The 25,000-nt window shown below is 35.6% G+C and overlaps 1 long non-coding RNA gene across 1 annotated transcript in view; it reads left to right on the top strand.

Moving 5' to 3' along the window:
• Nucleotides 1-14,326, top strand: part of LOC118765139 — a 61,959-nt gene extending 47,633 nt beyond the window's left edge. Inside the window, exon 3 of the long non-coding RNA XR_005000994.1 lies at nt 14,254-14,326. This is a non-coding gene — a long non-coding RNA (uncharacterized LOC118765139). The remainder of the gene's footprint in view (nt 1-14,253) is intronic.
• Nucleotides 14,327-25,000: the final 10,674 nt, after the last annotated feature.

A 25,000-nucleotide genomic window follows, 5' to 3' on the forward strand; every position in this document is an offset into this window, starting at 1 on the left:
CCACATTGCTATTATTAGCCAAAGGAATCGTTTCATAACGGCAACATTCGTGAATCATGTTCCATTTAAAATGTTCTTTGAAAAATTATTAAAACATTTATAACTATTCATTCATTTGGAGGTCAGTTGAAATGTGTAGGAAATAAAAAAGAGATAAAAAGAAATAATGCAGACCGACCTGCAAAAATTATTGACATGATTTTGTTTTAGAAAAATACTTCGTCAGTGGGAAAAACATAAAACTTTGTGGCGCGAGCGCGAGCGCGCACACACACACACACACGCGCATATCTATACATAGGCGCAGGTGAAGCTGTGTGGTAAGAAGCTCGCTTTCCAACCACATGATTCCGGGCTCAATCCCACTGCGCAGTACCTTGGTCATATGTCTTCTACTATAGTCTCAGGCAGACCAAAATCTTGTGAGGGGATTTGGTAAACGGAAACTGAAAGAAACCTGTCGTATATTTTTTATTTAAATATAAAGTATATATCTGTGTGTGTTTTTTTCTCATCACCGCTAGGCAACCAGTGTTGGTGTGTTTACGTCCCTGTAACTTAGCGATTCGGCAAAAGAATCTTCAGGCATCTCCTCCATAGGGTCCTATCAGAAGCAACTGTAATTTTTTTTCCTACTGGATTCCCTAACGTGACCAATTGAGACTGTGGATATTATACAACCATCTCGTTCTTGCTCTACTATTAGGTCTCCTGTCAGTTAGCTCAGGTTGAAAAATCTGTCTTGGGATTCCCTCCTGAGACATTCTGATTACACACACATACACATGTGTAGGTAGGTATGTATGTATGTATGTATGTAGGTACGTAGGTAGGTAGGTAAGTAAGTATTAAATAGGTAGAATTCATCATACTTGGTAGTCGAGTCTCTGCGAAAAAATTTTTAAAACAGGGCAAAATTACTTTCGGATCCCGAAATGATGGCAGATGAGGTCTCAAAGCACAAGGAATCAGTGAGTATTTCTTGGAGGAGACACCGTTATATTCTTGTCAACAGTTGGTTAAAAGGATATAATGTTGAACGGTACATTTTAAAATATTTCTTTTCAATTATGCACAGAGCCAGCCCCACAATTGCTGACACACTGGGCAAGCTAAATTCCGGCACCATTACAGATTGTTTAAAAAAAATGTTCTCGTGTAGAAAATTTGCAAATATAGGAACATAATGTTTATTACAGCGAAATGTTTATTACATTAAATCAATTTAAATTGTTTTCCAGTTTGGGTACAAGACCAGCAATATCGGGGGCGGAGGATAAGTCGATTACATCGACCGCAGTACTAAATTGGTACTTTCTTTTATCGATTCCGAAAAGCAAAGTCGACCTCGGCGCATTTGAACGCAGAATGTACAGACGAACAAAATGCCGCTAAGCATTTTTGCCTGGCGTGCTAGCAATTCTGACAACTACTGCTGTAAAATTAACTTAAATTAATAACAAACTAGCAGAACCAGAGTAAATTCCACGGAATGGAAAAAATTAAGAGGACCTATTTAAGAAAGAAAGGAAGATTTGCATTTTTATAGCATTCATAGTTTAGCTTTCTTTAAATATTCTTGTCGTTCGTCTACATTCATTTCCTCAGGTCTCAGTCGGTGTTGTGTTTTTTCTCTTTTTATTATATCTTCTCGCTGTTCCTCTCTGTTCTGTGCTCCAAATCTGTGCATCCTTTCTCGGGTAGCTTGCAACCGTGTTTCTTGTGAATCCAGAGTTTAGGCTAAATTAATCCTTATAAACAAATATCAATTTGTCAAACGAGCAGACGATAAATTGCACTTATGCGTATGCGATGGTCGCTATGAAAAGAAACTAGCTCAATGAAAAAATATTTTTCAATATCAATACACATATACCAAAACAATCTACCTCTCTCTCTCTCTCTCTCTCTCTCTCTCTCTATCTCTCACACACACGCGCGCGCGCACACACACACAGTCACACACACACACACGCACACTATAACTGCCTCCCTTGTCCATCTCTATCTACCTTTCCCTTCAGCTAACTTTTTAACCACGTAATAAATATTCCTTCGCCATTCCTCTTTTTCTTTCGTTCTTCGCCTCTATCTTCAGTTGACCACATGACGCATTTAGCCTAAGTGTATTAATATTAATCATTTTTATCTACTTCTACTTCTCTTCTTTCTTCACTCCTCCCTCTCTCTCTTTCTCTCACTCCACCTCCATCTCTTTAACTAGCTAATGTATAATGGGCGAACGAACAAGTCCTTGCCTTCGGAATGCGGAGTAGATGAAACAGGGACAACTGAAGGGGAATATTTTTTATGTTGTATGTCTCGTTTCTCTGGTTTTTTCTTTGTTCGAGAAAAAGTTCGTTTCTATGTTTTTGTTTTTATGTTTTCGTTTCTTATTTGTTCAACGTTTTTTTTTTTATGTCCTGTGCCCATATATGCATGTGTATATACACATATATGTAGGTATGTACATATATGTATGTATATATGCATATATTTATATATTATTTATATTATTATATGATCGAACGCATCCTTTTCCAAGTAAATTTTATCTTAATAATTACGATGCGCACTCTTCTATTTTACTATCTCTCTCCCTCTCTTGTTCTTCATCCTTTCTGGTTTTCTCTCCTACCCTTCCCTATTCTTCTCCTCTCCCCTTCACCGTTCCCTCTCTGTCACTCCTCCTCCTCCTCCTCCTCGACTCTCTCGTCGCTGACACATGACGAAAGAGAATCTATCTTTCTGACGACTACCTTCGTAAAGACAACAACGTGCTTATAGTGTCTCCTTCATAAGTTCGTCCTCCTAGCGTTCAGAATTTTTCTATCGTCTTGGTTTAGCAACCCTCAACGTTTGTTTTTACTGTTTTGTTATCACTGTCCTGCTCTTGTTATAACTTTCACCCTCCGCAAAAAATCTCAAATTTTATTTAATTTGCTTTGCGGGAGGGACTATTTCAACGAAGTCGCGTCTTGTCCTTACCTTCGGACCGCGGAGTAGATGAAACAGGGACAACTGAAGAAGGAGAATATTCTTTATGTTGTATGTCTCGTTGCTCTGTTTGTTTTTTTCTTTGTTCGAGAAAAAGTTCGTTTCTATGTTTTTGTTTTTATGTTGTCGTTTCTCATTGTGTTCAACGTTTTTTTGATGTCCTGTACCCATATATGCATGTATATATACATATATAAGTAGGTATGTACATATATATGTATATAAGCATATATTTATATATTATTTATATTATTATATGATCGAACACCACGCATCCTTTTCCAAGTAAATTTTATCTTAATAATTACGATGCGCGCTCTTCTATCTTTACTATCTCTTCTCTGTCTATTTCTCTCCCTCTCTTGTTCTTCATCCTTTCTGGTTTTCTCTCCTATCCTTCCCTATTCTTCTCCTCTCCTCTTCACCGTTCTCTCTCTCTCACTCCTCCTCCTCCTCGACTCTCTCGTCGCTGACACATGACGAGAGAGAATCTATCTTTCTGACGACTACCTTCGTAAAGACAACAACGTGCTTATATTGTCTCCTTCATAAGCTCGTCCTCCTAGCGTTCAATATTATTGTTGTAATATTATTATATAGGTAACGCATATCCAACTATTATACTCTGTATTCTCCATACGCAAACACTACTGAACATGATAAAGGGATAGGTTGGGAAAAAAAATTAATTGTAAAACCCTGATCTAAAACTTCATAATCTAATGTCTCTTCTGTATTTTTAAGATTGTGGGATGTAGTTTGATGTGGCTTACATTATGATTTCCAGTAAGTCATGTGACTGAGCAGATACTTTCTTTTTGACTCGAGTTGAAAAAGTGATTTCAGACAGAATTCGTTGCTATTTCTTCCAGGCATTGATTAAACTTTTATTTTAATTAATCCCCCTACCTCTCTGACTGTCTCAAAACGATGCAATTTGGTTCTCATGGTAATTAGATATATGTATGTGAAAACGTTTCTCTGTTCAATATAGTCCTTATTTTCAAAATAGTCGTTTTCTTGTTCTCTTACATGAGCAGTCTTAATACTTAATGCATCTCTGCTAATTCTGTAACTGTAATCATTGCTGTGTTGTTAATTTGACGGAAGCCTCTATATAAGCACTTATCATCAAATCATATGAGCACGTTATTATACGTAATTAGCCTATTTTATAGTTTTCGCTTAACTTTCTTTTCGTCTTTGCGTTAAAAATCCCCATCAAAATATCATTAGAGATGATAGCTGTTGTTATTACTGCTACTGTTGCTGTTGTTGTCGTTGCTGTTGCTGCTGCTGCCGTTGTTGTTGTTGTTGTTACTTTAACAGTAGACTGACAGATTGGGTAGAGAACTGGAAAAACAGGCCAAGTGGAATTTATTTTCATCTCTTTATGTTTTGATGTTAGACCATTTGAGCTTACTTCTTTAGTTTTTGTTCCTACGGTAGAAATTATCACCATCTTGGTACCCCTACACAAGTGTGCCCCCCCCCCCCGGTGATTTTGTTTCCTCTTGACTTTTAGAAAAAGGGCTATTTCTAATGAAATTTTTTACAAATACCTTTCAGATTGCGTAGATTCCGATTATATTATATCAGAATCGGATGCGAAAATTTTTTTCCAAAAGTGAAGGAGGGAGAGTATTGGATAATTTACATGCCTCAACTTTGTTTCCTCATCATTTTTTTTAAATGGGTATTTTTTCACGAAGTTTTCTACAATTAGGAGAGGCGTTGGAGTGGCTGTGTGGTAAGTAGCTTGCTAACGAACACATGGTTCCGGGTTCAGTCCCACTGTGTGACATCTTGGGCAAGTGTCTTCTACAATAGCCTCTGGGCCGACCAAAGCCCAGTGAGTGGATTTGGTAGACGGAAACTGAAGCCCGTCGTATACATATATATATATATATAATAATAATAATAATAATAATAATAAATCTTAGAGCGAGTTATAAACAGTAGCTGCAACACATCGTGACGTATATTTGCCATTTAAATATGGCTAACCCCTAAGGGTGGATGCTACTGTAGTTTGTAGCCCCCAGGAGGACATCTCCTCCAGCTGGCTATAGACACACTTTCTGTGGCCTATCAGTATTTGCAAAGGGAAGCCATCCTTCCCGTCTTCAACTTATGATACACAAGTTATTTAAATGGCAGATATACGTCACTATATATATATATATACATACATATATATATATATATATATATATATATATATATATATATATATATATATATAATATATATATATTATATATATATATAATTGAGTAGTTGAATGAATTATCTTATTATGGATAATTCGGTTAACCGATACCTGGGTAGCAAATTCACGTCAGAAAAACACGGTTGAAGCTACATGCCTAGGGCAGAGATCACGTGCTATCGTGTGGAAATTTGTGTGTTTTTTAAATACAAATAAATGAAAGAATGGAGTTGAACGATGAATTAACAAAATTCCTTTATTTTATTTTCGACATATGTTTCGAAGGCTGCATATTCCTAATTTCGAAGGAATAAGAGGTGCATTATGCCGCCTTCTCATCAGGAAAAGTAAGGAACTTATGTCAGCATCAAGATGCACAAAATCTTTTAGATGACTGCCCACACGGAGCCCATAGCGATAATGAGTGTTTCTTTAAAATATTCCGTTATAAGCAGTGACGTCAGAAATGGTTGAATGTAGAAGATTCTAGAAGGTTCAAGGGTTCAAACAAGGTTGGAGGAGAGAGATCTAAGAATAGGAAGGTAAAAGGATGCAGGTCAAATGAATGGTGATTTTGTTGTTTTCTTTTGTGAATGAGTGCCTATGTGTATGTATATAACTGCATTAATGGCTATGTGTGTGTATGTGTGTGCGTGATTGTGTGTGTGGATGGGTAGATGCCAAAAACAGACAGTGGTGAAGTGACAGGTTTGTGTCTGTGTGTTTGATTGTGCTTACGATCGAGAGAGGGAAAGAGAGAGAGAGAGAGAGAGGAGGGCGAGTTAGAGAGACAAAGGTAAAACACACCTCATTGGGTTGGGTAGCAGTCCTTTAAGAGTATAAAAATTGACTATGGGGGTGATATATAAATGGGACTATATTATTAAATTTCAAGGAGGTTATCTATATTAATCATTATTCATATAAGTGAAAGGTGTGTTTTTGCCAGTGCATGCATCTATAGGATTTCTCGACCATTGCATTTATTAAAGGGACTTTGGCGAACAAAATATGGAAAAGTTCGGAATTACAGACGCCACAAAATTTTCTGCCCTTATCAAACGGAAATGATACAGACAATATGGACCATTCCAGCTTGAAAGTTGTATTACTGTCCTTAAGACGCCAAACTATTTTACTTAGTCCTGTGCTGTGTTGTTTTCTCTTATCTCGGAAAGCTGAATAATGGTTGGAGATCCTGTGGGCTAATTTAGAAGTAGTTGCCCCAATGTAGAAGAAGACATCGGTACCGGAAGAAATTTTGCACTGGTAAATGTAATTTCTAATTTTGGAATTGCTGGATAAGAACTTTAATCTGTTAGGGTTTACCTCCGAGACTAAGACGGAGTTTTTATTGTTATGATTGGTGTTAATATTATAGCTAGCATTGACCACAATACTATTCATATTATTATTATTACTATTAATTGTACTATCGTCGGTAATTTCCCTGACTATAGGAATGCTGGGGTTGTTATCATCAATACTACCACTGTTATTATAAATGCTGTCGTTATTACCACTAACACTACCACTGTACTAACACTACCACTAACACTACCACATCCAACTAATATTATTATTAATATTACTATTGTTAATGCCAACGCTGCTATGAATGTTGCTATTATCAATACTACTTCTATTATTATTATTATTGTATGTTTGGTTGGAATTGGTAAGGGCAGTGTCGCTACTCCCGGGTGATGAGTCCTTATTTAGCAGCTTGTTATTATGGGAGGCAATTATATATATATATATATATATATATATATATATATATATATATATATATATATAATATATATATATATATATATATACATATATACACATATATATACATATATACACATATATACATATATATATATATATATATATATATATATATATATATATATATATATATATATACACACACATATGTGTGTATGTTTGTGTGTCTGTGTTTGTCCCCCAACATCGCTTGACAACCGATGCTGGTGTGTTTACGTCCCCATAACTTAGCGGTTCGGCAAAAGAGACCGATAGAATAAGTACTAGGCTTACAAAGAATAAGTCCTGTGGTCGATCTGCTCGACTAAAGGCGGTGCTCCAGCATAGCTACAGTGACATGACTGAAACAAGCAAAAGAGTAAATTACTTTTCAAGTGGTGTAGGTTAGAATTATATCGGTGCTGATTACAATTATACACACGACAGATATTTCTTCAAAATGAAACTTGAAATTCTGAAAAAAATACGTGATGTACGTCATTATGCACGTGTACGAATCCATCAATGTTTTTCTTTTTTTTTTTTTTGTTCCTTTTTCCGATATAGTCGTAAATATATTTGTAGAAAATATAGATTTTTCTGAAAGTTATGAGGAAACAAACTTAGGAGGAGATGCACTTGTCCAGATATACTACTAATTTTATCAGTTACTAGCTTAAGGGCCGCACTCCGTGCGGACTTTTCAGCTAGCTCCTGCGGAGGCCTAATTGGGAATGCGGCTCAAAAATAGAGACCTAAATAACTTGACTATAATAGTCTATAATGACTATATGCCCCGTTAGTGTTTTATCAGAGGTTAAGGACGGATGAGAATTCATTCTGTAAGGCAATTACTCTACTGTTCCAGTCCCATGTTGAATTCCAACAGTTAGCCAATTTCTCCCCTTATCTCTACGTAAAATTAACGAAGCGAATGTCATTTATCTCCATCTTGATCTCTGACGTCAACTGACGAACGGCAATCATGATGACATGAATAAGCCAAGCTTTATATGCTAGAAATAGCAACCCAGATGCTTTTGAATAAGATCCCAATACTGGATGTTCAAGAACAAATGAATGGCAGATTTTCAATATTGGTATCATCCTGATTTCAAAATGGTATAATACGTCTATGTAGAGCAAACGAAGACTGAGATGCAGGGGTCTCAGACAGACAGAATTTCGCGTTTATTATTCTAGATGTATCATATTTTCTGCAGTTTGATGCGAGCTCCACTGCACCGTGTTATTCCAGTAAACTGCTCAACCAGATGCACTCACATGTCTCCGTGATTAATGCAGCACTGGGGTTTTGGGTTGTAGAACTATGTTTATATACTTCATATTTGCTGTATTGTGGCATTTGACTTGTTATATCTGGTGCCATTTTAGCGTTCCATCTATTTATTGTTAACATATACTTTGAGCGTAGGAGTGGCTGTATAGTAAGTAGCTTGCTTACGGACCACATGGTTCCGGGTTCAGTCTCACTGCGTGACACCCTGGGCAAGTGTCTTCTACTATAGCCTCGGGCCGGCCAAAGCCCTGTGAGTGGATTTGGTAGATGGAAACTGAAAGAAGCCCGTCGTACATATGTATATATATATATATATATATATATATGTATGTGTATGTGTATATATCTGTGTGTCTGTGTTTGTCCCCCCAACATCTCTTGACTCGGCAAAAGAGACCGATAGAATAAGTACTAGGCTTACAAACAATAAGTCATGGGATCGATTTGCTCGATTAAAGGCGGTGCTCCAGCATGACCACAGTCAAATGATTGAAACCAGTAAAAGAGTAAAGAGTGAGTTTTGATATTATGTTTGGTCATGTTTATGTTTCATATATGCTTTTTAATAATTTTTGTGTTTTAACTTTGCGCGGTGATTGTATAGTAAAACACATTTCTAAGTGTTGCGTAATATTATTGGACGGCGGTTGTTTAGAATATGAGATGTGTTAGCTGCTGATTAGACTGACATGGAATTATACAAGACTAAGTAAATGACAAAACAATGTGTTTAAAATACATCAGTAATTAAAAATGTTCCTTAATGATAAAGGATAAGTATATACTTTTGTAATTATATGGGTCAGTTAGAATGTTCAATATAGATAAAATAGCTCGGATTAAATTAATGAGATATGAAAATTTAAGAAATATGTAAGCTGAACGGCGTATAATTATTAGAATAGACGTGTTTATGTGGTTAGAAGTTTGCATCCTAACCACATGGTTCTGGGTTCAGTGTCACAGTGGCACCTTGAACAAGTACCTTCTACTATATCTTCGGGTCGTCCAAAGGTTTGTGATTGCATTTGGTAGACGGAAACTGAAAGGCCGTCATGTGTGTGGGTGTGTGTGTGTTTCTCCCCGCTACCGCTTGACAACCGATGTTGGTTTGGTTACGCGTCAGTTACTTAGCGGTTTGGAAAAAGGGACCGATAGAACAATTACTCGGCTTTAACAAAAATAATTACTGGAATCGATATATAATAATAATAATAATATAATAATAATAATAATAATAATAATAATAATAATAATCAGTTAAGATCAGTTAAGATCTTAACTGATTGGAAGTGTCATCATGTACATTGTTTTGTCTTGGTATAAAAGATGGGCTACAGCAAATATTCTGCTCAATACCACAGATTTGCTTGTCAGTTGTTTGACCTTAACCAGTTGAGCAGGTCCCTTAGTGGCTGACGATATGTGCATCTCTGATCACGAGCAGAAGTAGTGGGGGAGCATCATAGCCATGTGTTGAGAGGGATTCTTTGGGGTTTGAATAATTCACCTCTGGAAACATGGGTGGTTCTTTCAACATCCATCGTAAAGATTGCCTTGTTGCTTTCTTTTGGCCGGGAAGGAAAGATAGTTTCCAACTGTATTGTGGCTATAGCGAAGGAGATAGTGTGGCACCTCCTTCTATTTCTGCTTTTAATCTAAAATCTACTCGTTCAATTCTATCTCTGCTGAATTTTGTTACATCCGTCTAAGCAATGATTTGCATAGATTCGTTAGGACGTAAGACAAATATCTTGCGGTGCTCATTCCAGTTGTGAACTCTGAGTTCCAATACCACCAAGGTCGACTTTGCCTGTCATCTTTCTGGAATTGATAAAATAAAGTCTCAGTTTGGGGCGGTTGATTGGAGGATTATTTTGATAATCGAACGGGATAATTTGCAATATTTGCTCCGTTTCCCCTGTTAAACATTACTACTAGTTCCATTGTGGGATTTACTCTGTTGCAAGTATATGGACTAAGTTTCCGTTTTAATAGTAACTTCCTCTCTCCCACTAGTCTCAAATGTACTGCAAAATTAAAAGACTTGGGCACTACTTCTCATTCCCATTAAACGGTGAAGAATTCTTCCCGTTTGTAATGATTTTTCTCGTTTTTGTATTAAAACTTAACATATGTTTACTTTCTAGATTGTATTTTATTGTTTCCTTGTATTTATATTATATTTGCTTTTCATTTTCCCTTATTTTCCCAATTAGCCTACATTTTACTTTTTCCAAAATTTTCTGCACCCACTGTGGTTAGTTTGAAATAGTTCCAGTTTGGTTCAGGCTCTTCCGTTCTTGTATGTGTAATAAGTATATCTATATCATTTTCAGCTTTAGTGTGGTAGATGTGTAGTGCACTCTTCTGATTTACCTGTTTCAACTTTTTGATTTACTTAACTCCCAGTTTATTATACTAAAATATAAAATTCGACAATCCGAGAAAACTGGTAATATATATGTTTTAGATGGTTGGGGCTTCTATATACGCAATCAATTTCTGATTCTTTAAAATTTTCAATTTTCTAACCCTTCTGTAAAATACTTTTACATGATTCTCCCTCGGTTATGTGTCGTTTCTTATCAATTCTCTCTACACCTATATACTTGCAATGAAAGATTCTCTTCTACTTCTCTGATTTCAGTGTCTAAATATAACTTAATATTTTGATATTTAATTAATGTCTCTCTTCCTAGAGACACATTAGAGTAGTTTCAGCATATTTATGTAATCTAATACACGTTTTGATAGCACTGCTGAATTCATATGCAGCTTTATCAGCTTCTCCAGCTGGATGTTGTCTGCTACATATCGTTCTCAGTTAAGCATATAGAGGATGTACTTTACAGTTTAACCATAGCTCTTGTAACCCATTCGTCGTTTGGCTGAACATGTTTTCTAATAGAATTTGTGTAAGACAGAATAATAAATGTCATAATGAAGCCCTACGATGTATTTCTTTACGGGGATAAGACTAGTTATTATTTGCTGTTATAATGATGTTTCACCTCCACATAACACGTTAATACACTTTTTAAAGTTACCCCCACTTTTTTTTTTTTTGGTACAAAGCCAGCAAGTTCGGGAGTCTCTCCCGAAGTTAGATTGATTACATCGAACGTTCAACCTGGTACTTATTTTATCGACCCAGTGAAATGACATTATTTGTATGTATGTATGTATGTATGTATGTATGTATGTATGTATGTATGTATGTATGTATGTATGTATGTATGTATGCATGTATGTATGTATGTTTTATGTATGTATTCTTATGCATATAGTTGTATATCTGGACATGCTCATATATATTTAAATGATAAATTTCTGGAAAGATTTACAGATTTTTATAGTTCCAGTGATGGATTCGATCTATAGTCTTCGAATTAGCTTTCTTCTTCCTAGTTTTGAGAAGCCTTATTTCTCAAGACTGGTATTTAGGCAGTATGTTATATATCCCAGAGCCCTAATCATTACAGATATAAACCTGAACTTGTAATCTGGATAGGGTAACTGCAGATTTCTCAATAGTTCAACATAGGTGTTCTCTTTTTCACAGATCTTCAGCTTTATGTTAACATCTGCTGTGCAGCTAATTTCCACAACTGTGCAGTTTCACTTCTCTATCCCAAATCATCATATCAGGTCTGTTGTGCTTAAATTTTATTGAGGTTTTCACTGGTACATTCCACCAGTATTCCTTTTGTATTATGAGTGGCTATGGCTTCAACCATATTGCGGGTTCTTATTTCTTTGTCCTCAGGATTGTCTTTCCGGAGGATTTCATTATAGAGTGTCCTAGCTAGAATATCATGTCTCATCGATAGATAATACCGCGATGATATTTTCGGACAACTGCTTATGATGTGGATGATATCTTCAGTGTGAACTCCACAAAGTCTGCATCGGTTGTCACATTTTACCGCTTTTCCTGTATCTCTATCCCTTTTGTGCATCAAGTACTTGGTTGATATTTCCTGTTCCTGAATTGCAAACGCATACCCTTCAAAGTGAGAGGTAGTAATCCGGCTGTTGGTCCATAATAAATTGCTTTGATGATCAGTGTTACTATCATCATGGAGCTTTCTACTAACATATCCATGCATCGTCTTCTGCTCATATAGGCTCATCCTTTCATCTGATGATACGTTGCGGTAGTGTCGTGCGACTTCTTTGGGTATGTATTCTAGGTTATCAGAGATAGACTGTTGCTCAAGGAGTTGCCTTCCAACTCTAATGATGTTATCAGCCTCGTGTATGCAAACTTGGTCAAAGGGATGCACTTCCATACTTGGTGGTTAAAAGATGTAAGCGAAGGGATATGATGTGACATTCAAAGGCATTTTGGATCGATGTTAAGCCCTTGCCGCCTTGTTTTCGTTTTAGAAAGCGGCGGTCTACGTCACTGATTATGTGGAAATTATGTGTGCTTTTTTTTTTGGTATAGATGAGGACCCATATTCGAATGTGTGTGTTTTATTATTTCTCACAGCTCATGTCCATGATGTATCAGTAGCCCTGGATCACATATAGCCCTAGAATGCTCGATCAAGGAAACGTTCATCCTTAGAACTATGGTCAACTTACAGAAATCTCTGGCCGTCTGTAGCGAGAAGTGGAGGGGCGAGGCATTGTCGGTTTATTTGAACTTAACTTTTCTTCTTTCCTGACTTAATTAGGTACCGTTAATATATTGATATTGCCTCTGTGTTCCATATTACACACTTTGAGTTATTGTACTAATGGCAGAAATCAATATCCAAAATGCCATTTGCAAAGAAGGAAAGAAAAGAAACAACTTTGACATAAGGGGGCACATCCCTGCGGCGTATAACCAGTTTGGATACATTTATATCAATGCAAAATAATTGCAGTTCAATTTTCAGTAAAACGAAATGATAGAAATAGCAGAGTACCAGAATAAATATTTTGTAATATTTGACTATGACCCATAGCGTTCTAAATTTCAAATCTAGCAATTTGATTATTCTTTTCATCTCTACATGGACTGTTATACCAGCAATATATTGGGATCAACTCAATCAAACATATCCAACCCCTTGGATTGATACTGGTCTTTATTTTCTAAACGCTGAATGGCTAAAAACTTAGATCGGCCCGCTAAGTTTGATACTCAGGTTCGGTATCTATAAGACTCTTCTGCCATCGACACAAATTTTCGCGATATTTACTTTCATTGACTAACTCCAGCTAGGCTAACGTAATTTTCATCTTTCATTATTTTCTATTCACTGACAAGATCTCGAAACACTAGATTTTACACTCTTCACAACAATAGAACTTATTACTTTTCTGCGAATTCTCAATTGCACATATAGATTTGAAAAGAGAAACGAAAAGAGAAAAAGAGAAAGCGAGAGAGAGAGAGAGAGAGAGAGAGAGAGAGTGTGTGTGTGTGTGTGCGTGTGTGTGTGGTTGCAAACATGTACAAACAAGTTGAGATTCAATGGAAGTAGGATCATCCACGTCTGCCACTGATATTTCATGTTGCACTCATTTGTCATTAATATAACACATCACTTGCTCATCGATGTATTTCTTTTCAATCTCAAAAAATTATTCCTTGCTTAAAATCAATTACAGTTTATGGTTGTCGCCACATTTTGAAGTAAAAAAAAGATAGAGCAAAAGATTTTAAATTCAGTTCTTTGTGATAGAAGCACACCACGGGTTCGAACTACTCTGAATGTGTTTCCCTGAAATATCCAAAGAAAACTGGGGGTGAACAGTCGCAGCAAGATAAACATGAAGAAAATCTATTCTAACTCATCTCGACGGAGAGAACAATTTGAAATACAACCCAGAAACTTTTATCTACGCCCGGAAAGAACATGTATACCAAATTTGAAAGCCATGTTCCTGATTTAAATCGCCATTGATATTATCCCAAACTTAATGTAAATTAAAATTACTTGTTAATATTTTTTTCTTATGTATTTCTTCTTTTATCTGCTTGTAGGTAATTTCATCGACAAATCAAATATGATATTTTCATGTAAAGTGTTCTGCTTGAGTCTTTTTCGGAGACGAAGGTAAGTATTTGCTTCCAGCATTTGTACATATTTAGTTTTATATATTAGTTTTACACTTTCTTTAGACATATAAATTTAATCAATTATTCCTTTGAAATGGATAAAATAACCCTCTAAAATGTCGCAGTAGAAATTACCATAAGAATATATATCTAGCGCACATTCTTTGTATTAGCTCTGCTATCATGCTTTCTTTTCTATGTTCAAGACCTCACTGTTAATAATTATGTACGCTATCAGTTCTACGTAGATGATTTTATTATTCGTTAACTCCTTAATTATTTGCACACTGACGTCATCCTCACACAAAATGGAAATAGCACTCCATACTTGCACTACCTGCGCTTTCCTCATTATACTTATTAAGGGAAAATAGTTAATACATTTATCGAGGGCGAAAATTGCAAAAACTGTGCCCTCTCAATTCTGAATAACACTCTATAACTCGCTACAACAGGAATATGACTATATACTCCTTTCGAACAACACAAAAACCACAGTCGATACCAGGACTCGATGTAAACCATGGGAAGGGGCACGTCAAATATGGTGGGTCCCTCATGCACAAGAAATATAATTTTGGAAAATTAGTAAATTTATATCTCAAACCCATCTATTGCGTGTATTTTTATTTGACGAGGTAGCAGTGAAAGTTTAAATAAACGACTGAAAATGCCACTTTATAGATACACTTTGCATAATTCAAATTTTTTTCTCACACATTCACTTGCAGTATTTGACTTTTTGTTCATTGCGAAAAGTACAACGAAGGAAGGAAGAGGGAGTAAGACATTTTTTTCCTTTAACAAATGTTTCAAAATGTAGAATACGACAAAATGACAGAAAATTACGAAAAAGAAAAATATATAATTTTAGTGGTTGTTATTCCACAGGTTCGATGGGTATGTTTGTGGGAGGAGAGAGACAAGCATTGAAAAGACATGAATTATTAAAACTTTTGTCTTAAAAAAGCTTCCCTTTATTGTTTTTGCAATGCATGAATAAAAGAGAAAATCCTGACAAAATTTGCGAAATTCCAACTTATATGGGACAGCTATTCCGAGAGAATTCCATTTCTCCATCAGATGACAATATACGAGTTATGGTCTTCTCATAGCTCTTTGCAATAGCAAGAGCTAGTTCTTCTGGAATGCTAAATGCTAAAAGGATCTTCAGTATTTTGTAACGATAGGTGCTGTCAAGCCCGTTGCTGAAGTCCACGAAGGTTATAACGGCAGGTAGTGGTTTTGATTTAACTCCTATGATATATGCCTCAGGACTAAGGTCTGAGATGTGGCTTGGTCTCAGATGGCTATCAAGCACCTGTCGAATCCTGTTGAGGATCATTCGGTTGATGACTTTCAGTGAGATATTGGACAGTGCAATTCCTCTGTAGTTAGTTTCATTACTGATATTTCCTGACCTTGGGATTGGTATCAAGCTAATCTCGGACCACTGATCTAGATTTATTCATAAAATCAAGTATTATTTCATTTGGATGGCACCTCTTGATACTTCAGAGGTTTCAGTCAATTTTTGGTTCTCTGAATTCTTTCAAATGCTAGCTGGGGTGCTACAAGGAGATACACTTGCACCATATCTGTTTGTAATTGTATTGGAGTATGCAATGCATAATCCAATAGACAACAGTGACGAAGACCTTAATTTCGTCATAGACCAGCAATGATCATAGAAAGTGCCAGCAGTAACCAACACAAACCTGGAATTCGCAGATGATACAGCACTCTTATCTAATAGATCAGTCATATTTACTAGATCAAGCTCAACAGCTGTTCAGCTGAGTAGAAGCATCAGCTGCAAAGATAGGACTGCACACAAACGTCAAGAATTCGAAATATATGTCTTTCAACCAATCAAGTGATACTGAATTGTTTGCTCCGAGTGGTTCCAAATTGAATGTTGCTGAAGTTTTCAAGTACTTAGGTTTTTGGGTAAGCAGTTTGGAAGCAGACATCAAGATCAGGAAGACACAAGCATGGACAGTTTGTCACAAACTAAAGAAAGTCTGAAACACCAAGCTGCCAGGCAAATGAAAATGAAACAGTTCTATATTTAAGAGATGAGGAATTATGTACATTATTTACATTATTTACATTCCGAGTTCGATTCCAAGCAGTGACCTGAACAACAACAACAACAACAACAATAACAACAGCAACAACAACAACAATAATAATAATAATATAGAAAAATACCTTAGGAATGAGAACCCAGGTTCGAAATTTCCCCAAAACACCTGAAGAAGGCTGGAGGGTATATCAGCCGAAACGTTGTTTTAACAACAAACAAGATGAGGACAAATATCCGTCAATTGTAAATAATGTAAATAATGTAAATCAAAGTGAAGTTGTTCATTGCAACTGTTGAATCAGTGCAATTATATAACAAATATACATGGACACTGACAAAGAAATTATCAAATGGTATCAAGCTAATCTCGGACCACTGATCTAGACATTCATAAAATCAAGTATTATTTCATCTGGATGGCACCTCTTGATAACTTCAGATGCTACACAGGGATGCTACAAATGGCTTTAAATCTTAAATGGCAGCAACAAATGACAAATGAATTGCCTTTATGGAGACCTGCCGAAGGTTAGCGAGAAGATCACACAAAGACGGCTGCGACTATCTCATTACTTCGTGCGCCATCCTAGCTAGGAGCATCCAAATTAGTCTTGCGGAACCCATCTCATGGTGATTTAAGCAGAGAAAAACATCGTCACACATCGACAACTTGATTGCAGACACTGGCCTAGAATATATCCAGAACTTCGAATCAGTGATGATAAACCGAGAAATGTGGCAGGTAGACTTTGTTGCCGTAATAAATAACCTGGCCGTAATAATAAATAATATTCCGAAAGTTTGTATTTCCTGTTTCCAGTAAGGAGTAATTGGACACAATGAGAAATATTTACTGCATTTTTTTTTATTTTGAGAAAAAAAGATACTTTTATACATATTCACTATCCAACAAATGCCACATCAGCTAAGCAAATGAGCTTCTCTAAATGCATTGAAAATCTATAACATATTCAGAACACTATTTCAGAAAATTACTTCCGTTCTCTTTCAGCATATAAAAGACAAATTTAGATGGGGCAAAATGAGTAAGACAAGGTAAATTTGCCTCTTCAGTTTTCCAGAAATATATTTAAAACTAGCTTAAGGTGACCCGCCCTACGCGCGTGTAAGAGTGTGGTTGTACTTTCTGTTGCTTCTTTTCTGTTTTTTATCACAACACTCTACCTCTTTGTTTCTCTATCCTTTCTCTCTCACTTTCCCACTCTCTTACTCTTCCTTTCTCTCGAACTCTCCCTCGCTTTCTCTTACTCTCTATCTTTCTCTATCTATCTCTCTCCCATTTATAAACAACAAAAGATCTTAAGTAAGTTGAGAAGGAAAATATTTTCAAAGATCAATCATAAATATCAGGCAGTGACAACGGAAAGGTCTGCTTCAAGGCAGACAGCAAAACACTAACATTTAAAAGAGACAAACTTTGAAGGGATAGAATCTGAGGATAGTAGACTCGCCATGGCTGGAATTTCTTAACGACGGACAGCAACGTAGTGGCAGTTAACGGCTGGCGTAAAATTTTGAACTTGATGTAAAAGAAAATTCCTAAACACCAAGTTTTGAAGTGGTTCTTTCTCACGACAGTAGACTCACCATGGCAAGCATTCAAAACTTCTTCATGATGGACGGCAACACATTGAAAATTTAAAGGCTGGCGCAAATTTTTTAGCTTGATGTAACACAGAATTCCTAAACATCCGCTCCTGTAAATTTTAATCTCCATTCAGCCTCATTTAGGCTAATATAACCACATTTTGGCTAATAGAACCCGATTTAATTCGGCTCTACTTGGGCCACATTTTATAAGATGAGGAATTTTGTCATAGAAGTCACGCCTTTCATTTGAGGAAAACAATAGTTGCCATGCAAACTCGCCAGCACTTTTAACATAGGTGCGCATATTTTCAGCTCAACTGACCACATAATGCACACATTATATATATATATATATATATCTCTTATTATAAAAGGCAGATTTTATCTGCCTCCCTTTGGGCGTTATACAAATCTACAATATAGGATTTCTTCAATTACAATTTACCTACCATTTTTAAGAGTACAATGCATCGCGTCATGCCAGGTCCAGTTTTTAAAATTTAAACTCCAATTAAGCAAAATTTACAGAAAACTCACATTCTGGTGTGTGTGTCAAATGCTTTTCTTAGTCTGGTTTACACCACACGCAAACGTACACACACAGTGTGCAATGAATAAACTGAAACTAATTCACTGTGTGTTGACAGGTAGAAAATAGAATGCGATGGCGATGGCTATGGCGATGGCGATGGCTATGGCGATGGCGATGGCTATGGCGATGGCGATGGCTATGGCGATGGCGATGGCTATGGCGATGGCGATGTAATATTTGTTTCTCTCTATGACGCTCATAAAAGCATTGATGTACATGTGTGCGTGCGTGAGTGTGTGTGTGTCATTCCTCACACACACGCATACACATACATATATGACAGTGGCAAACACAAACGTTTCAAACAACTACATACAAACACGTGTGTGTTTGTTATTAGTAAAAAAAGGCGCCAAAACACAACTCACTTATCATTCCAACACATTTGCAAAGACACACGGACGGTCGAATAACAATACAGAAAAGGTAAATTGGTTTTTATTTTACTCTGTATATATTTTATTATATAATATTATATATAGATATATGTATATATAATTGCAGTATGAAACAGTGTGTATGTATAAACAGACGACACTTATATATAGTTATTAATAAATGTATGCATCCGTTTAACCCTTTCGTTACCAAACCGCCCGAAAAAAATTTTGGTTAATGTGACCAAGCCGCCCGAATTTACCTATTCATATTTAAATGAGAATATCAGAGTAAATCTCTTTAGAACATTCGTGAAAACACTTATTATACTTCGTAAACAGTTCAACTACAGTTTTGTACAAAAATGGAAGTGTAATTTTAATTCCGTGAATTATGGGAGATTTTTTTCCGAAATTTGTTCCTATTGTGTTTTCAAAATTTGTAATTCTGACAAAAAATGGATACGAATTTCATTATATCAAGCAGCGAGTCAGAATTCGAAGGATTTTCTACTGAAGACCTTCATAAATCTAACTCTATGACTGAAAAAAAAAGCATGTGGTATTGATCTCAACCTAAACAAAGCGAAAGAAACGATAGTTTGTTATTTCCCACAACCTTAAATGAAATTAAGGCCTATTTTGCCATAAATATTATTATGGGTATTAGAAAGTTACCCAGAATAACAAATTCTATCGTAAAATTTTGTTGTATACCCAATTGAATATTAGCTAATAACCCATTTTCTATAGCGATGTTTGAACAAAATTTTAATAATTTTATATATTGTTGAATTTACCTGTATCTACCTGCAATTAGAGTCACTTTGTGACAAAAATTATAGTATAGAATTGGTTGAGAACATTTCACTAAATTATCTTCCAAAAATCAGATTAATATATTCATAAATAAAAAAGTTATAGTTGTTTAATGAAACCAGACTAAATTTATGATTACGTTAGAAATTAATTGAAACACATAAGGGGTGTATTTTGGTCAGAAATATAGTAACGAAAGGGTTAAGAAAAACCAAAAATATTTTATTCTTTGTAAATGTTGTGTTCAAAATAACATTTTCTTTTAAGAATGTGTATATAACAAAGTATGTGTATATAACTACGTGGCTTATATCTTTATATATAAGAGTGAAGTTGTGTGTCTGTCTCCTACGATTTAGATTCGTAACCACTCCCACATTTTGCGGTGTAGTTTAACCAAAAGCGGGTATCTTATAGTCGTGATTCATATCGAGCCCTTCTGGGTATTAGCGCGCGTCTACGATGAGTCTACGATTTTAAAAAATTTACCATCATATTTTTCCATTTTAATGCATATTTTTCGTTATTATATAAGGGAAGTAACTCTCTAAAAATATCTACGATGTGTCAACGATTTAAAAAAAATTAACTTAATTTTTTTTCAATTTTTAATGCATTTTTTGGCTATTTTTTGGCTATAACTCTCTAAAAATGCTTATATAGTTATTTCCCTTACAAACCCGAGCAACGCCGGGCGATACTGCTAGTCTTATTATAAAAGGCAGATTTTATCTGCCTCCCTTTGTCTCTTATAGAAATCTACAATATAGGATTTCTTCAATTACAATTTACCTAGCATTTTTAAGAGTAGAATGCATCGGGTCGTGCCAGGTCCAGTTTTTAAAATTTCAACCCCAATTAAGCAAAATTTAGAGAAAACTCACATTGTGGTGTGTGAGTCAAGTGCTTTTCTTAGTGTGGGCTATAGCACACGCACACACACACACACACACAAAAAGGGAGCGATCTGATTCACTCACGCTATCACTCTAATTTCTACGACTTTCTCTTTGCAAGTTTGCAACGATTAAAGTGAAACTATTTCGATAAAACGAGAGAAGTGTACCTTAAACCACCACTAAAAAAAACACACACAGCAAACAGAAACAAATAAATACATAACGATTTACTCCTCGCACAATTTCTTCAATTAGAGTTTACCCATGATTTTTCAAAGTACTTCCATTGGGTCATGCCATACAAAATTTCTTTCAATTTTACCCCCAATTAAGACAAAATTCGAGAAAACTCAATATTTTAACATTTCACTCCGAAAGCATTGATGTACATGTGTGCGTGCGTGAGTGTGTGTGTGTCATTCCTCACACACACGCATACACATACATATATGACAGTGACAAACACAAACGTTTCAAACAACTACATACAAACACGTGTGTGTTTGTTATTAGTAAAAAAGGCGCCAAAACACAACTCACTTCTCATTCCAACACATTTGCAAAGACACACGGACGGTCGAATTGCTATAACAATACAGAAAAGGTAAATTGGTTTTTATTTTACTTTTTGTCGTTAAATTTTGGTAGTATTAATTGGCGAGCCGAGCTTGCAGTATGAAACAGTGTTTATGTATAAACAGACCTCACTTATATATAGTTACTAATAAATGTATGCATCCGTTTAAAAGAAAAACCAAAAAATATTTTATTCTTTATAAATGTTGTGTTCAAAATAACATTTTCTTTTAAGAATGTGTATATAACAAAGTATGTGTATATAACTATGTGGCTTATATCTTTATATATAAAAGTGAAGTTGTGTGTCTGTCTCCTACGATTTAGATTCCTGACTACTCCCACATTTTGCGGTGCAGTGTAACCAAAACCGGGTATATTATAGTCGTAATTCATATCGAGCCCTTCTGGGTATTAGCGTGCGTCTACGATGAGTCTACGATTTAAAAAAATTACCATCATATTTTTCTATTTTAATGCATTTTTTTCGCTATTATATAAGCGAAGTAACTCTCTAAAAGTATCTACGATGTATCAACGATTTAAAAAAAATTTACCTTAATTTTTTTTCCATTTTTAATGCATTTTTTTGCTATTTTTTGGCTATAACTCTCTAAAAATGCTTATATAGTTATTTCCCTTACAAACCCGAGCAACGCCGGGCGATACTGCTAGTATATATATATAAATATGCGCATTAAATATATATATCTACATATATACGCATTATATATATATGTGTGTGTGTGTGTGTGTGCGTGTGTATGCATTATATATACAAATGTATACTAATTATACTATAGGCTGATTTACGCCCAAACTGACTTATAATCAGTCAGTTGTAACCAGTTCTGCTTAATAAGCTATACTTGAATGAATGTTTGCTGTAATGTGTAAGTGGAAAACAAGTTTCTGTAACTCACTGTTAATGAAATTCCGTCAAAGTAAAGGCCTGTTAACTCTCTCTCTCTCTCTCTCTCTCTCTCTCTCTTCTCTCTCTCTCTCTCTCTCTCTTTCTCTCTGTGTGTATATATATATATATATATATATTATATATATATATATATGTATGTATGTATGTATACATATATGTATGTATATATATATCTCTTATGATAAAAGGCAGATTTTCTCTGCCTGTTCCCATGTTCGTTTTTAATACAATTCTACAATAGAGAATTTCTTCAATTGGAATTTACCTATGATTTTTCCAAGTAGATTCGATTGGGTCATAGCATATAAAGTTTTTTCAATTTGACCCCCAATTAAGCAAAAATTCGAGAAAAGTAAATATTTTACGATTTGCCTCTCTAATTTCAACTGCTTCACTCAAACTATTACCACACTTTCTGCTACTTTCTCTTTGCAAGTGTACACACACATAGACACGCAAACATATACATATACGATAGCCTCTCTCATTTCAAATGCTTTCCTCCGTTTTTTTCGGGAAGTTCTTTTGAAGTTGGTGTGCATCGGAAGCATTGATGTACATGTGTGCGTGCGTGAGTGTGTGTGTGGTGTGTGTGTGTGTGTGTGTGTGTGTGTGTGTGCGTGTTTGATGGGGTGTGCGACACAGAAAGTGTGGCGTGTAAGTGAAGTGCTTTTGTTAGTGTGTGTAAAGAGACAGAGAGAGTAATGTTGCGCTGTGTGTGTATGTGAAAGACAGAGATAACTGAACTTTTTTTATTCACTTTTTGTAGTGAGTGACTGAGAGAGAAAGGAAGAGAGAGAGGTTATGTATGTATATATGTATGTATGGCTTCAGTGACACACACACAAAAACACATACCTACGTACACCTAAAGCACGCGCACACACACACACAAACGGAGCGCGAACTTCAAAAGAACTTCGCGTTCTATCTATCTGGTTTGCCATTCCTCACACACACACATACACACGCAAACATATACATATATGACAGTGACAAACACAAACGTTTCAAACAACTACATACAAACACTCAAACACACACACGTGTGTGTTTGTTATTAGTAAAAAAGGCACCAAGCACAATTCACTTTCTCATTCGAACACATTTGCAAAAACACACCGACGGTCGAATTGCCATAACTCAACAGAAAAGGTAAATTGGCTTTTAATTTACTTTCTGTCGCTAAATTTTGGTAGTATTAATTGGCGAGCGTACTTCAGTTGTCAATTGTTGACAGAAAGAAATTGTAAGCTAAGAAGGTGTGTGTGTGTGTGTGTGTGTGTGTGTGTGTGTGTGTGTGTGTAGGAAGTGAAGGATAAAAATATGGCAAGAAGTGAACAGATGTACATACATACATACATACATACATACATACATACATACATACATACATACATACATACATGTGTGTGTGTGTGTGTGTGTGTGTGTGTGTGTGTATGTATGTGTATTAATGTGTGTGTGTTATCTCTCTATATATAAAGCTGAAGTTGTCTGTGTGCGCCAGGTTTGGTAGCCTTCAACTAACACTATCTCCTCCGAGACCCTGCGGCGCAAGTTGACCAAAATTGAGAGTATGATAGAAGAAGGGTTGCTCTTCCTTCCGTACAAGATAAAATTCAAATCGGACCATGTTAACACCAAAAATTATTTACATCAAAAAGCTACTTTTTTTCTATGAAAATCCCTATTTTTTACGATTTTTTCACTGCTGTGTCGCCACTTTTCGGTGTATTTCAACCAGAAAAATGTTCACAAAATTTTTACTTTTCAAAAATTCCAATTCCAGCGGGTCGAAACAAACCCGAGCAATGCCGGGCGATACTGCTAGTCTTATGATAAAAGGCAGATTCTTATCTGCCTGTTCCCATGTTTCTTTTTAATACAATTCTACAATATAGAATTTCTTCAATTGGAATTTACCTATGATTTTTCCAAGTAGATTCGATTGGGTCATGGCATGTAAAGTTTTTTCAATTTGACCCCCAATTAAGCAAAAATTCGAGAAAACTCAATATTTTACGATTTGCCTCTCTCATTTCAAGTGCTTCACTCCTTCCATTACCACCACACTTTCTCCTACTTTCTCTTTGCAAGTGTGAAATTGTTAAAGTGAAAGTATTATATAACAGGGATGAGCCATTAATAGTGGTCGTCCTTTTTGCTAGAGGAAGATCGCTAATGTCTTATATGCTACACCACTGGTTTTCAATTCATATTAATCAAATTAATATTCAATTTTTAACCCTTATTATGTGTGTGTGTGTGTGTATTTGCAATTCGTATAAAATTGCATCAATGACTTGAACTTGAATAAGTGGGTTCACATAAATGGGGATAAATAAAAAAAGGTTTGTTGTTATTATTATTACTGTTTGAATATTGTAATCACGTTTGTTGGATCCTCGTCAGGGAAACGTTGTTGTGTTGCATTTGTTAAATAATTGTAAACCGTAACCCTCCCCCTTTCGGAGAAGGGGCTTTGGTTATTGTTTAAAAATTGAATTGTGTCCCTGTTTGGGGAAATTGACAATATTTTCACCGTCTTTACGGAAGCATTTTTCTTAAAATGCCTTCGATAGAAGAAAGTCCAAAAATGAATTTCGCTGCAGCCGTACACTTCTATACAAGAGGGAGGACAAGATCCAATTGATCGAAATTGCAAGAGAGGGGCCTACAATTCCAGTCTGTTATATATTTTGAGTATTGTTATCACTAGCGATATCAAGATATAACTTTGTATTTTGTATTTTATGTGTAGATGTATATATA

This window comes from Octopus sinensis, linkage group LG10, assembly GCF_006345805.1.
Source record: "Octopus sinensis linkage group LG10, ASM634580v1, whole genome shotgun sequence".
NCBI classification, from domain to species: Eukaryota; Metazoa; Mollusca; class Cephalopoda; order Octopoda; family Octopodidae; genus Octopus; species Octopus sinensis.